Source organism: Jaculus jaculus, chromosome X, assembly GCF_020740685.1.
Source record: "Jaculus jaculus isolate mJacJac1 chromosome X, mJacJac1.mat.Y.cur, whole genome shotgun sequence".
Classification (NCBI taxonomy): domain Eukaryota; kingdom Metazoa; phylum Chordata; class Mammalia; order Rodentia; family Dipodidae; genus Jaculus; species Jaculus jaculus.
The window spans coordinates 126,304,302-126,319,769 of NC_059125.1; the positions used below are offsets into that span (position 1 = coordinate 126,304,302).

The 15,468-nt window shown below is 52.8% G+C and overlaps 1 protein-coding gene across 5 annotated transcripts in view; it reads left to right on the top strand.

The window, feature by feature from the left end:
- Positions 1-11,094: 11,094 nt before the first annotated feature.
- The window catches only part of Bcorl1 (BCL6 corepressor like 1), an 88,566-nt gene continuing 84,192 nt past the window's right edge, over positions 11,095-15,468 (top strand). Inside the window, exons 1-2 of one of the 5 annotated variants that reach the window (XM_045140268.1) lie at positions 11,095-11,231; positions 12,513-12,589. The gene's annotated coding sequence lies outside the window, so the exon portion shown is untranslated. Of the gene's footprint in view, positions 11,232-12,512; positions 12,590-13,438; positions 13,595-13,628; positions 13,723-15,245; positions 15,272-15,468 lie in introns of those variants that run through there. The other 4 variants (XM_045140272.1, XM_045140267.1, XM_045140269.1 and 1 more) reach the window with 4 other exon arrangements.

A 15,468-nucleotide genomic window follows, 5' to 3' on the forward strand; every position in this document is an offset into this window, starting at 1 on the left:
AGGACAGGAGTACAGCTTAAATTGTTTGGCCAGATGAACAGGAGAAGTAGGGGTGACCCATCTACAATGATATGTATGGAAATACCAGGTGCTGTCGGCTTTAACAAAGTGGTCTATGTGGGTTTGCCAGGGCACCTCTGTTTTAAGCCTATAAAGAGGATTCCTAGCTGGGCATGGCGTGCCATGTCTTAAACCCCAGCATACAGAAGGTGAGGTAGCAGGATCACCATAAGTTTGAAGCCAGCCTGGGGCTACAGAGCGAGCTCCAGGCCAGCTTTGGCTAGAGTGAGACCCTGCTGAGAGAGATATTCCTAAATGTAGGCATGGTGATGCATAGCTGTAACCCCGCCACTTGGGCAAGGGAGGCAAAAGATCTTGAGTTTGAGGTCAGCCCGGGCTACATAGCACATTGCAGACTAGCCGAGGCTGCAGGGTAAGGCCATGTCTAAAAAGAAAATAACAGGGCTGGAGAGATGGCTTAGCGGTTAAGCACTTGCCTGTGAAGCCTAAGGACCCCGGTTCGAGGCTCGGTTCCCCAGGTCGCACGTTAGCCAGATGCACAAGGGGGCGCACGCGTCTGGAGTTCGTTTGCAGAGGCTGGAAGCCCTGGCGCGCCCATTCTCTCTCTCTCCCTCTATCTGTCTTTCTCTCTGTGTCTGTCACTCTCAAATTAAAAGAAAATAACAAAAATAAAAACAGAAAATCCGGTCCTAAACAGGATCATTGCCACAAGAAGAGATATGTGGCTGCTTCAATGCTTCAAATTCTATGAGATGTGGTGATTCCTCACTCAGGCTCTTTTTTTTTTTTTTCAAGGTAGGGTCTCGCTCTAGCCCAGGCTGACCTGGAATTCACTATGTAGTCTCAGGGTGGCCTCGAACTCACGGTGATCTTCCTACCTGTGCCTCCTGAGTGCTGGGATTAAAGGTGTGTGCCACCACGCCTGGCTTCACTCAGGCTCTTTATGTGGATGCATTTCTCAATTTTCTTTAGATTCTTTTGAGGTAAGGGGTACTAGTTTCATTGAAAAGCTTTGCTCTGTCTTATTCCATTCCCTTTGCCAAAAGTCCACTGTTGTTTTCCATTATGTTCAGATGTGTTTATCCCTGTGTTCAGATGAAACTCACTGTCAATTTTCCCCCTACTCAGGTAGGGTCTCACTCCTACCACTGCCTGGGATTAAAGTACACCACCATTCCTGATGAGACTCTCAAATTCTGAACTCGTTCAAAACTCCCATTGGGGCTGGGGAGATGACTCAATGGGTAAGAGTGCTCACAGAACAAACATCAAGATCTGAGTTTAATCGCCAGCACCTATGTAAAAAATTAGACAGGGGAAGCCGGGCGTGGTGGCGCACGCCTTTAATCCCAGCACTCAGGAGGCAGAGGTAGGAGGATCGCCGAGAGTTCGAGGCCACCCTGAGAATACATAGTGAATTCCAGGTCAGCCTGAGCTAGAGTGAGACCCTACCTTAGAAAACAAAAAACAAACAAAAAAAATTAGGCAGGGGGCTGGAGGGATGGGTTAGCAGTTACGTCACTTGCCTACAAAGCTAAAGAACCAAGGTTCGATTCTCCAGGACCCATGTAAGCCAGATACACAAGGTGGTGTCTGTGTTTGGAGTTCGTTTGCAGTGGCTGAAGGCCCTGGCATGCTCATTCTCTCTCGCTCTCTCACTCTCTCTAATAAATAAATAAAAATAAAAAAAATATTAAAAAACAAGTTGTTTGAGCCTGGTGTGATGGCACACACCTTTAATCCCAGCACTCGGGAGGCAGAGGTAAGAAGATCACTGTGAGTTTGAGGCCACCCTGAGACTACATAGTGAATTCCAGGTCAGCCTGAGCTAGAGTGATACCCTACCTCAAAAAAAGGGGAGGGGGCTGGAGAGATGGATTAGCAGTTAAGCGCTTGCCTGTGAAACCTAAGGACCCTGGTTCAAGGTTCGATTTCCCAGGACCCACATTAGCCAGAGGCACAAGGGGCCGCACGTGTCTGGAGTTTGTTTGCAGTGGCTGGAGGCCCTGGAGCACCCATTCTCTCTATCTCTCTCTCTCTGCCTCTTTCTCTCTCTGTCTGTTGCTCTTAAATAAATAAATAATTAAATAAGTAAAAATAAACAAAAATTTTAAAATAAAAAAAATTAGGCATGGTGCAAATTCCTGTAACCCCAGTGCTGAGAACGTTGGGGACAGGAAAGTCACGGGGGCTCACTGTTAGCCAGTCTAGCCATAACAATAGCAAGCTTCAGGTTCAGTGAGAGAAAATAAGGCAGAGGGATGATAGAAAAGGATAGAAACGGCAGGAGAATCAAGAATTCAAGGTCATCGGTATGGTGGTACACGCCTTTAAGCCCAGCAGAGGTAAGAGGACCTCCATGAGTTTGAGGCCAGCCTGAGACTATGTAGTAAATTCCAGGTCAGTATGGGCTACAACGAGACCCTATCTTGAGGAAAAAAAAAAAAAAAACATGAACTACTTGCCTTTTTTGCTTGCTTTGTTTTCTGAGGTACTGTCTTACGGTAGCCTAGGCTAACCTAGCACTCTGTAGTGCCAGACTGGCCTTGAACTTGAATTCACAGCAACCCACCTGCCTCAGTCTCCAGAAAGCTGGGATTAAAGGTATGCACCACCACACCTGGCCATTTTTTTCCAGCTTTCTTTTTTCGAGTTACGGTCTCACTCTAGCCCAAGTTGACCTGGAATTCACTAAGCAGTCTCAGGGTGGCCTCAAACTCAAGGCAATCCTCCTACCTCTGCCTCCCGAGCGCTGGGATTAAAGGTGTGCGCCACCACACCAGCCTTTTTCCAGCTTTTTTAAAAAAAAAATGTTTGTTTATTTATTTTCAAGGAGGGAGGGGAAGGAGAGAGAGACAGAAACAGAGAGAGAATGGGCACACCAGGGCCATCACAAACCAACTCCAAACTCATGTGCCACTTTTTACATCTGGCTTTACATGGGTACTGGGGAATCAAACCCAGGCATCAGTCAGCCTGGAGAGATGGCTTAGTAGTTAGGGCATTTGCTTGCAAAGCCAAAGGATCTCAGTTTGATTCTCTAGGACCCACATAAACCAGATGCACAAGGGGGAGCATGCATCTGGAGTTTGTTTGCAGTGGCTGGAGGCCCTGGTGTGCCCTCTCTCTCTCTCTCTTTCTTTCTCTCTCTTCTCTCCCTCTTTCTGTCTCCCTCTTTCTGTCTCTTAAATAAAAATATATTTTTAAAAAAAAACAGGCAAGCCGGGCGTGGTGGCGCACGCCTTTAATCCCAGCACTCGGGAGGCAGAGGTAGGAGGATCGCCATGAGTTCAAGGCCAGCCTGAGACTACATAGCTAATTCCAGGTCAGCCTGGACCAGAGTGAAACCCTACCTCGAAAAAAAAAAAAAAAAAGAAAAGAAAAAGAAAAAAACACAGGCAGTCAGGCTTTGACAGTAAGTGTCTTTAACCACTGAGCCATCTCTCCAGCCCCTATTCTTGGCTTTTCCCCACCTGATCCCAGCACTTGAGAGATGAAGACTTTAAATGAGGTTTTGGCAAAAAGGGAAGCCAGGTGTGGACCTCAACTTCTACATTCTTGTATAAGGGAATGAAATGGGTAATCCATTCGCTCACTTAGATAGCTTTTGTAGAAGTTCTACTATGTGGCAAGGTGAGGGAAGAGAAAAGAGCTGCTACAATAATGAGACACACTGGGTTCCTTCACCCAAAGACTGTAAGATCCATTTGGAGCCTGGCGTGGTGGCACACACCTTTAATCTCAGCACATGGGAGGCAGAGGTAGGAGGATCGCCATGAGTTTGAGGCCAGCCTGCGACTATAGAGTGAGTCTCATGTCATCGTTGGTTAGAGTAAGACCCTACCTTGAAAAAAAAAAAAAAAGGAAAAGTCTCATTTGGAAAAATTCAGTTGACAGTAGAAGTGCTAACTATATGAGCTAACTGCAGGAGCAGCTCACTTCCGCAGGCAAAGTGGCATGAAAAAGTGTCTTGACTACTCATTCAGTGAGATTTCAGCAAGCTGCAAAAAATGCTTGCCTTGTCCAAGGCACGGCAAAGGGGTCAGTTTAGTCAGGGCCAAGGGCTTCTGATGGATGAGGAAGGAGAGGAGGATGGAACCAGACGAGAGATTTCCCTGAAAGTTAGGTAAAGGCTCCTGGACTGGATTTTGACCACAGTGGGTAACCATGGCCCGTGTTTTTTTCTTTTTTCCTTTAAATTTTTGTTCATTTTTATTTATTTTATTTGAGAGTGACAGAGAAAGAAAGAGGCAGAGAGAGAGAGAGAGAAAGAATGAGAATGGGTGCGCCAGGGCCTCCAGCCACTGCAAACGTACTCCAGATGTGTGCGCCCCCTTGTGCATCTGGCTAACGTGGGTCCTGGGGAATCGAGCCTCGAACCGGGGTCCTTAGGCTTCACAGGCAAGCGCTTAACCGCTTCGCCATCTCTCCAGCCCCCCATGGTCCGTTTTTGAGGAGGGCCCATCACTTCTTAGGATTGCTCCCATTCCTGGCACTGTCTGTTGGATTAATAACTTGCTTTGGGAGGCAAAGCTTTTTACCTTCCAGGTCAGACTGACCTAGAGTTTACAACGTAGCCCAGGCTGGCCTTTAACTCACAAAGATCTTCCTAACAGCCTCTTAAGGGCTGGGGTTGGTAAAAAGTTTTGCACGTGTATATGTGTAGTGTATGCACATGTGTGCAGATGTGGGGGCCAGAGAACATTAGGTGTCCTCCTCCGTTGCTCATCCTCGTATTTCCTTGAGATGGAATGTCTGGCTGAACTTGGAGTGGCTATTTTTTCTGTTGTTGCCAGACTGACTGAGCAGCAAGCCCCAGTGACTCTCTGGTCTCTGTCTTCCGCAGGACTGGGGTTACAGGTGTGGTAAACTCAGGGTAACTCAGGCCCTTTCAGGCCCAGAAGCTTGCATGACATGCACTCACTCTTACCCAAGAAGACATCTCCTCAGCCCATGATTAATAACCTATTTGGATGTTTTAAAAATTATTTTAAATTTATTTATTTGAGAGAGAGAGAGAGAAAGAGGCAGATAGAGAGAGAATGGGCATGCCAGTGCCTTCAGCCACTGCAAATGAACTCCAGAAGCATGTGCCACCTTGTGCATCTGGCTTATGTAGGGCCTTTAGCATTGCAGGCAAGTGCCTTAACTGCTAATCCATCTCTCTGGCCCTGGAGAATTTTTTTTTTTTTGAGAGTCTCATTATGTAGCAGGGGGCCTTGAACTCACAGCAATCCTCCTGCCTCAGGCTCCTAAGTGCTGGGATTATAAATCTGTGCCCCCATGCCTGGTATCTTGGGTGAAAGGGGAGTGGTCAGCCGGCTGAGGGGCTTGACCTGGTGAGGCCTATGGGGTGATCTTAGCTCTCTTCCTCATTTTCTCCTCTTTGGCAATAAAATTAAGAAAATTTGTTGGCTGCTTACAGAATGAAGTTTAAACAGACACACTGTTTCCCCATTTAGGTATAGGGCATTGAATGGGCAGAGACCAAGCCACTTGTTCTCAGGGAACCAACACTCAACATTCAGCCTGCTGCTTGAAGGTATCTGCAAGCAGAAAGCCTGCTTGCAACAGTGTTTCGGCTTCTGAGATTTGAAACTACAAATAGGGGCAAGAAACCCTCTCCTCCCCTACAGGACCTACCCCTGAAGCATGAAGTGAAACATAGAAGCAACCTAAAGAAAAACATTTTAGGACACATCCTGGTCCCCTTTTATAAGTGGAATGACAGAATGAACCCCCATGCCATCCTGAGACACTGCTTTCCACACCTGACTTCACTTTCAATTGACTTAGGTGCTGAAAATAAACAACCAGAAGCTCCTAGTTTGCTTCATTCTGATAATTTTCTTAAGATCTCAATTAGTGGGATTCTCTTTTTGTCACAGGGCCATGCTGTTTTACAAGTGAGACAGGCTTTTTGATTTCAGAACAAAACAGAATTAACATAATTATCCTGTGAATTTAGTCCAAGGTTGTTTTGGAGCCTAAATGACCTAGGACCCTAAGCTTCTGGAGGACAGGTCCCAGGTCAGTGTCATCCCTAGGTCTCTGTGCCACATCTAAGGAGGGTGTGATGCTGACATGGACAATAATAACTTGCATGGGTCCAATGGTGCCCTACTGCCCACATAGGGTGTTCCTGTATCAGGTTGGCACTACTTGATCAAATGTTAGGGTTTGCTGATGTCTCACTCCTGGCTATTGACAAGACAGTACTAGGTTGTCAGAATTCCTCCAAGCAATCCTTTTTTTTTTTTTTTTCTTTTTTCCCTGAAGCAGGGTCTCACTCCTGTTCAGGCTGACCTGGAACTCATTCTGTAGTCCCAGGCTGGCCTGCAATTAATGGCAATCCTCCTACCTCTGCCTCCTGAGTGCTGGGATCAAAGGTGTGTGCCACCATGCCCTGATGCAATTCTTTTTGTAGGGGTGTGGGGGAAGGTTTCGAGGTAGGATCTCCCTTTAGCCCAGGCTGACCTGAAATTCACTATGTAGTCTCAAGGTGGCCTTGAACTCATGTCAATCCTCCTACCTCTGCCTCCCAAGTGTCAGGAATGGGTCAGTAGATATTTGTGATGGGAGAAATAATTAAGGAAAACAGCCAAACATGGTGGCCCATGCCTTTAATCCCAGCACTGGGGAGGCCGAGTTAGGAGGATCACTGTGAGTTTGAAGCTAGCCTGGGACTATATAGTGAATTCCAGGGCAGCCTGGGCTAGAGAGAGACCTTACCTCAGAAAACAAAACAGAACAAAAGACAAACTGGGGCTGGAAAGATGGCTCAGTGGTTAAAGTGCTTGTTTGCAAAGTCTGAAGGCCTGGGTTTGATTTCCCAGTACCCACTTAAAGCCAAATGCAGAGTGGTACATGCATCTGGAGTTCATTTGCGGTGGCAGAAGGCCCTGGTGTGTTTGCTCTCTCTCTCTTTCACGCTCTCTCTGTTTCTCTGCTTGCAAATAAATACTATATATATATATATATATATATATATATATATATATATATATATATATATATATATATATCCAAGAAGAGAGAGATAGAGCTAGAAGAGAGACAGAGAGAGAGAATGAGCACGCCCGGTCCTTTAGCCACTGCAAAAGAAATGCCAGACACATGTGCTCCCCCCTCCCCATGCATCTGGTTTACGTGGGTCCCGGGGAATCAAACCAGAGTCCTTTGGCTTTGCAGGCAAATGCCTTAACCACTAAGCCATTTCTCCAGCCCATAAAATATTTAAGAAAGAGAGAGAGAGAGAGGGGCCAGTTAGCCTGGGCCAGAGTGCGACCCCTACCTCAAAAAAAAGAAAGAAAAGAAAGACAAACTGCCTGAAAAGGATGATTTTGACATTTAATAGAGGTACTGTAGAATCTTGGAAATAACTCTGCTGAATGTAGAGGCAGGACCTGGCTCAGGAACTCACTAGCTGGGTGAGCTTGAGCAAGCCACTCATAGACCATGAGAGACTCAGTTTCCTCAATTACAAAACCAGGAGTTTTACTGAAAAACAAATAGCACAAGCAAGAGGGGCTTTGTAAACATTCAGATGCTATACAAAGGTCCGGTATTATTATGACTATGTTATGGTGCTAGCCTCAAATAAAATAATCATTGATATCTACATTCTTTAAAGGTTTCCCACAGCTTTCCCCACCCTGCTTCTTGGTTTCCCATCACCTCCTGTAGGGCAGGAAGCCTGGCCCCCAACAGGAAAGGGCTCAGAAAAGCCAGAGCTTCAGCCAGGAAACAACCATCTTGCCCCAACCTTCATTTCACCAGATAAACGATGCAGCCAAATGGTGAGACACAGACTCATTCAAACGGAGGTGTCCAAAAATCCATTTCAGACTCAAAATAAGAAACAGAGTGGCTCTAAGGTACCAGGGCCTTAAGATTAGTGGAGATTTAGTAACTGCTAGAAGAATTAAAATCAGGGAATTCAAAGCAGAATTAGTAAAGTCTACAGTCGCAGGCCTCCAGGAGGTAATACACTTTGAGTTCTTATGTTGATTAGCTAACCCTATTTCCAAATCTTCATGTTCCCTCGGCACAATTTGGGACAAATCCTTTTTTTTTTTAATTTCAAGGTAGGGTCTCACTCTAGCCTAGGCTGACCTGGAATTCACTATGTAGTCCCAGGCAAGCCTTGAACTCACAGCAAGCCTACCTGTGCCTCCTGAGTGCTGGGATTAAAGGTGTGCATCACAATGCTCAACCAAATACTTAAAAAATATTTTTATTGATTTATTTGAGAGACAGAGAGATAAAGAGGCAGATAGAGGGAATAGATGCTGCGGGGCCTCCACGCACTGCAGAACTCCAGATGCATGCACCATCTTGTGCATGGGGCTTATGTGGATCCTGGGGAGCCGAAAGTGGGTCCTTTGGCTTTGCAGACAAGCGCCTTAACCGTTAAGCAATCTCTCCAGCCCCCAAATACTTTGTTGGAAAGGGATACTGAAAAGTCTTTATTGCCCGCCAGCCACCAACAGTCTCCCAACCACAGGCAGAATCATCTGGATCTCTCCAATCCACTCAAAGGACCCAGGACATGCCACCACACTCCAGCTTTGTCGGTCCAGGGCAAGAAGGTGCCCCTGGGGCATACAATGTGACAAAGGGGTCTCACAAGAACTGAGCAGTGATCTTGTGGAGGAGAACAGAAGAGGGTCCCTCTTTGACCCCATTATGGAGGGTTGCCCTTGAAGGGAGGGTGGGGTGAGGAGCTCTGTAAGTGGGCGTGGCAAAGAGCATAGGGAAGCGGATGATAATAAAAGCCATCCCTAGCCGGGCGTGGTGGCTCACGCCTTTAATCCCAGCACTCGGGAGGCAGAGGTAGGAGGATCACCGTGAGGTCGAGGCCACCCTGAGACTACATAGTGAGTTCCAGGTCAGCCTGGGCTAGAGTGAGAGCCTACCTTGAAAAACCAAAAAACAAAAAACAAACAAAAAAAAAAACACAACAACAAAAAGCCATCCCACAGATGAGGACCATCGTCTTCACATTCTTCCACCAGAACTTCCAGGCCACCATTTGTGATGTCATCTTGAAGTGCTCAGACATAGCTTCCAGATCTGTCTTGTAGCGGAGATGGTCTGAGTTGTCTCCAAGAGCCAGGATCCAGTCCATATTCTGGCTCATAATATTCTTGACTTCCTCCACCCTATTCTGCTAGATCTGCACACAGTGGTCATTTCCTGCACCTTCACTGGACTCCTCCACGTCTCTGGAGCATTTGGGCCTGTCAACAGCAGAACTTGCCTAATCTGTTTCGTCTCCGGGCAGACCCAATTTTACCAGGCCAAACACTTTTTTTTTTTTTTTTTTTTTTTTTTTCGAGGTAGGGTCTCACTCTGGTTCAGGCTGACCTGGAATTAACTCTGTCATCTCAGGGTGACCTCGAACTCACGGCGATCCTCCTACCTCTGCCTCCCGAGTGCTGGGATTAAAGGAGTGCGCCACCACGCCCGGCTCAAACACTTTTTAACAGCAGTGTGTGTGTATGTGTGCAAGAGAGAATTGGAAGGTAGGTATGCTCAAGTAAAACAGCTAGTGACGCAGTTCCCAAAGGAAAATATGATGACCCTACAATGAAATGTTGCTGGCAATAGGTTTTGAGATTGGTGAAGATTAAAGGAGACATAGAAAGAACCCCAGGCCTCAGGCAATGGAGAAGCCACACGAAGCCTTAGCTGCTCCCGTGTTCATGTGCATCCCTTAGACCAGGTGAGGGAGACCTAGCAGGCAAGTACTCAAACTGCATCTGTAAAGTCTTCCCAAAGATGACAAGCTGAGAAATGGAACCTAGAATAGGCCTAGTGTGTGTGTGTGTGGGGGGGGGGGGTTGCAGGGAGAAGGAAGAGATTAATCCTGCAAAGGATTCATTCTAGTTCAAATGATCCTCTGGCTTCTTTTTTATAGGTAAATATATAATAAAAAATAGCAATATGCACATGAAGATTACCTTTTCAGATTCCTGCCATTCATTTCATATTCTGTTTACAAAGAAATGACTACTCTAGAATATGCTGGGCGCCTCCCCTGATGCCCTCTAGGTTGAGACAATGCCTTTGAAGTCCCCACCATCAGCTCAGTTTGGGAGCTGCTGAGAAACACCCTAAGACTGAAAGCAAGTCAGTCGGCAGCTTCAGCTCCTTAGCAAGCCGCTCTTCTCAGAGTTAATGTAAAGTCATCAGAGTTCAAATGTGGACCGCAAGCTTCTCGGCCCTTTAGTCCTGGGGATGGCCTGCGATGTAAACACACACAAGAATTTATTCCTTTGGCTAGGCGGGGAGTCCTGAGGGTAAAAGGAAGGGTCAAGGGGCTCAGACCGGTGTCTGAAGAGCCCCTGGAAAATGGGTAGAAGCCAAGTCCCGGCTCCTCTTCGAGCCAGGTTTTCACCTACAAGTCCTGCAGGCTTCCCCCTTTTATAGACCTTTCGTCCCAGTCCTCCTCCTCCCTCTCTTGTGTCTTTCACCCCTCCCCAAACATCCAGATGCCTCCACGCCCAGACGGGCGCTGCCCATTGAGAATCACCCAAGGGGGCTGGAAGCCTGGGAGGTTGCCGTGCAGGGTGGGCCGCCCCGAAGTAGCGAGGCAAAGCAGCGAGCCATGGCATTTTTTTCCCCAGCACCTGTCCCACTTCGGCGCCGTGGTTGCTCCCTAGCGCGGCGGCCTCGGTTCTAGAGCGCTAGAACCACGCACGAAGGTCGCCCCGGGTGGGGAAGTGGGGGACCCGAAGAGGGGCGGGGTGTCTGGTGGGGGCGTTCCCCCTCAGGCAAGACCCCCGCCCTCCTCCATAGATTGAGTCAAAACCCGGAGAGCGTGTTACATATCAAGACGGAGCGAAAACGATCGCTCTCCGACCCCGATCAGCGTTGCTCGCACCCCCCCACCCCCCGCCTTTCTGGAGCTGGGGGCTGGCTGGCGAAGGTGGCTCCGTTCTTCCCCCGTGGCCAGTGCGGGGTCTGCGGCTGCCAGGCGAGGTTCCGGCTTCCCCAGGGCTGGCAGGGGGAGCCCCGAGAACTGCAGGCCCGCCCCCCCTTCCTCCTCCTCCTTCCCCTCCTCCCCCACGTGTCCTCCGGGAGCCCAGCGGCCTGATCCCAGCACCCCCCTTCCCCGCCACCTCCCTCCTCCTCCCTCTTCGCTCTCTTCCCCAGCGGCGTGGAGAAGAGCAAAGTTGCGACAGCGGCCAGGGGGCTCTGCCCAGGTGAAGGGGGCGCTGTGACGGGGGCGGGAACGGCGTGGCTATGCGGCGGGGGCGGGGGGGGAGGATAAAGAAACTTGCTTTCCGCGGCCCCCACCCCGCGCGGGTTCGGATCTGGCGTGAACCGAGCCCTCGTGGAGAGACGCTGCAACGCCGCGGGGGACCGAGATCGGCACCCAGCCCCAGACTCGGAGCGGGACCGCGCGCTTCGGCAGGCTCAGCGAGCGCAGGCAGGCCGGCACCCTGGCAAGGGCGGGGTGGGTGACCATACACCGGACCGAACCGGGGACTCTGGTGGCGTGGACACGGGCCGAACCTGGATCGGGCCGAGTTGGGTGGCGAAGTAGGACGTGGATTCGGGGGGCGGGGCGCGATGGGAGGGGGAAACCAGGCCTGGCCGGACTGGCTTGGGCGTGGGGGCGGGGGGCGAGTTCGGGGCACTTGCTGGGCTCTGGACCGAGCGCTAGGGCGGGGCGGCGTTAGGGGCTGGGCCCGACCGGCGGGGAGAGGACAAGGGGAGGGGGAGCCGGGGGTGGAGTAGGGGCGTGGAGTTGCGAGCGGGGTCTGGCCTCGGCCGGGGGCGAAGGTAGATCGGCGGGGCCGCGAGCGGAGGGAGGGAGGCCCGCGTTAGCGCGGCGGCGCGGCGGTGAAGGCCAGCTTCCGCGGAGTTTGTGCCCGGGCTTCCCGGCTGAGCTCCGGCCGCCTCTCGCGCACAAATGGGGCTAGGGGACTAACTGGTAAGCAACTCCGAGTGTTAGACGGGGTTAGGCGGTGATTCCGGGAAAAGAGAGGAAAGACTCCTTCTGCAATATGCCGCACCCCCCAACCCACCTCTCAGCATCAGGAATCTGCTCTCTGGGGGCCGCTGACCCTCCCTGCCACAACCCTTCCACTCTTCGACACCCTCTCTGCCTCCCCCACTTCCTCAGCCTTCTGACTCTTCTAGGGGTGCGTGTTTGGGGGGTAGATGGCGTCGGGGGTTATACTTTCCTCCCGTGGGAGCAGCTTACTTCGTATCTTATTCCTACAAGGTAGTGTCGCTTGGAGTCATGTAGACCTTGAGGTTTAGATAATTTAACCCTCCTCTCCAAGTTATTTGATGGCTTTTACGGAAGGGGGTGAATCTTTGGATTTTTCATGGCTGGAATGGGGTTTGAGGACTAGGGTTCACCCTCTGCTCACTTACACTAACAACCACACTCTTTACCGTGAATCCATAGGGATCTGAACGTGGAGGGGGCCACATTGGAGAGTTATTAATGCGTTTCCTATATCTCTACACAGGGTCAGCGTGGCGAAGGACGACTGGTATCAGAGAAGTAGCCACCATTCCAACTCCGGTCGCCCCCACTATTATTTCGGTGAGGAGGGCATCGCTAAGGGGTACTAGTGGGTCGGGGCCCAGTGTAAGGGTGGAGGTGGGTTGTTGCCCCTAGAGAGAGTCTTCCATGGCGGGGAGACAGAAAAGAGAGCCCCACCAGCTTCGGGAGGGTTCTGGAGAAGGAGATGGAGGGGTGGCGACGACGATGTGGGGGGGGGATGGAAGAGTCACACCCAGCTTGCAAGGGAAACCTCCCGCAGGCCCCTGAGAGAAGGGGACTGAATGTGTGTGCTCTGTACTGCTGGGTAGGGGAGATCTAGGGGGTCTTACGGTTTGCACACTGGTTCTGGCACCAGTGGCCTGAGAAAGTCAGGTCAGGGCACAAGGTGGAGAACGTTTGAAGAAAGGCGGAGAACCCCCTGCTCTGAGCTCCCTGATCATCTCCCTTCTTGAAGCTCCCTCTTGAGGGGCGTCGGGGTGGGGGGGGCGTGGGGCTTTTGCCACCCCTCGAATTGAGTGTCCCCACCTTTCCTGGGAGTCTAGCTTTTTGCCCGGCTTACTGCAGCTACCACTGACTCCCTCTCCGGAATCCGTTCGGTTCTCGAAGCGATCCCCTCCTCCTCCCCTCCCCTCCCAGTGTCACCGGGGCTGCTTGGCTCTGCCCCCTTCGCCGCCGCTTGCTCCCTGCTTTCGTCCCTCCCTCTCTTGCACGCTCCCTCCCTTCGCCTCCTCCTCCCCATCATCCCCCCCCCGCGTAGGTAGTATTCTGGGAGTTGTAGTCTCATGCAGGGCGGACTGGCGCCGCCCGCGGACCCAGCCGGACTCCACTTCCCGTCGAGCCCTGCGACCGGCACCCACTCCACCAGGCTTCGCTCTCACACACAGACACACACACACACACACCGCTCTCCCCCTCACTCTTTCGCTCGCCGCGGCTGCTGCCAGTGTGTGGCTCTGTCTCTCCTCCGCTTTGCTGAGCCCTCCCTTCTTCCTCTCAGTTCCTAGAGTCCGACCGCCGTCGCCGCCGCCGAGAGAGGAGAAGGAGGTCGGTGGCGATAAGGGGCGGAGGGGGGCATCGGATCCCGGCAGTATTAGGCGGGTGGCGGCTCAGAGTGGGTTAGAGGGAGCTCGGGTGGCGGCCTGAGCCTCCCCGCGGAGCCGACCCGGGAACAGGTGCGTCTTTTTTGCTCTCCCCCAACCCCTCCACCCCTTTGGAGTCCCCGGCTTTTTCGTATTCCCCCACCCGCTTCTTTCTATCTTAAGCCTTTCCCCAACCCTGTCCCTTCTTCGCTCCGCGGCCGCTCAGCTTGCCCCCCGGGGGCGCCGTCCTCTTCGTGTCCCCGGACGTAGCGCTCCCTGGAGCTTGCTCTGTCCTCGCCCCTCCCTTCAGGACAGCTCCCCTCCACTTCCCACCTTCGTACCCCGTCCCTGCCCTGCCCGATCCCCTTCTGGAGCCCTTTCTCTTTTAGCCAGGTGAGACTTGTTCACCACGATCCAAGAGAGTCTTCCTCTCGGCTGGGCGGGGGTCTCCATGGAAACGGGGGTCGGTAGATTCTGTTGGGGGGGAAACCATAGGAATTAGCCCACTCCACGGAACGGGAGGTGGAGGCTACGGTCTTGTAACTACCTGTCCCTAAACCATGTTCCCAGGATCCGACGATCCGAAAGGAGCCTGGCCAACAGGGCAGGGCGAGAAAAGGCTTGTTATTATTATTTTTTTTTTTGGGAGGTGGGGAGATGTCCGTGATGAAGTCTTGAAGAGACCTGGAGAAAATACCCTCAAGCCTCCGAAGGGAGGTGCGACGGGTGCTCGCCGAGGGCTGCTTTCTCCCCTGTGCTTTGGGGTGTAGGAACCATAGGGTAAGGGGTACCCCTAGGTGGCGGCGGGGCCTGGGTTCGGGAGTGGGAGTGCTGCGATGGGGGCAGGGGCAATTATCCGAGTCCCTGGAAAAAAGGCGGGGGATGACTTCGGAGCGCCCTGGCTCCGCTGCCCTCGCTCTAGGGGCGGGGGCTGCCGGGCCAGGCGCGGTGGGGAGGGGGCTTAAATTGAAGGAGGATGTGATGGGGGGGGGATCCGGCGTGCAAGCCCTCAACCCGCTTCGCGCCAGGCCTGGAGGCAAGGGGTCTGAGAGCGTAGCCGAGGGCTGGAAGAAGGGAGGCTCTGGTTACGGGGCCGGGTTTCGGGATCAGGGGCAATCCCCCGGCCCTTGGAGAAGGAGGGAGAGGGACGGCCGCGAACCCCAGGCTCCCCCACCCTGGGTCCTAAGGGGCGTGAGGAACGGACAGCAGGCCCAGCGGAGCTGGATTCGAGCGGATCGCGGCCGGAGAGTGGGGGGGCTTAGTGGTGGGCTTCTGGGGGGAGTCGTCCGGCGGCGGGGCGGGCGGGCGGGGCGTGGGGCTCCGGCAGGCGGCGGGGCGGGGCCGGGGCGGCGCTGCTGCCGCCGCCGCCGCTGCCGCCGCCGCTGCTGCTCCTGCTGGGGCCGCCGCAGCCGTTGCCGCCGCCGCCGCCGCCGCTTCTGGGCGGGGAACCGAGGCCAAAGAGAGTCCCGTGCCGGGGCAGAGGGCGCAGGCGGCGCGCGGTGGGGAGGGGGCCTTCTTGGGGGCGGGGGCAGGCTGGGGGTGGAGTCCCCGACGGGGGGGCGGTACGAGGCAGGACGACGACGACGAGGAGCCCCGGGGGCCCGGTGCATGGAGGACGAGGTGCTGGGAGAAGGAAGGGGAGGTGGGTCCCGCGACGGGCCTCGTGGGCTTGGCTCTTCGAGGTTAGGCTTCGGGACAGAGCCCTGCAGGGGCGCCCAGAGGCTGGGGAAGGGCTAGGGAGGTGAACTGGACGGTGGAGGGGGCCCTCCTCGCCAGGGTCCCGCGGAGAGGAAGGCTGGGCCAGAGGGACGTCCGGGGCAAGGCTGGGAGGAGCCGGCT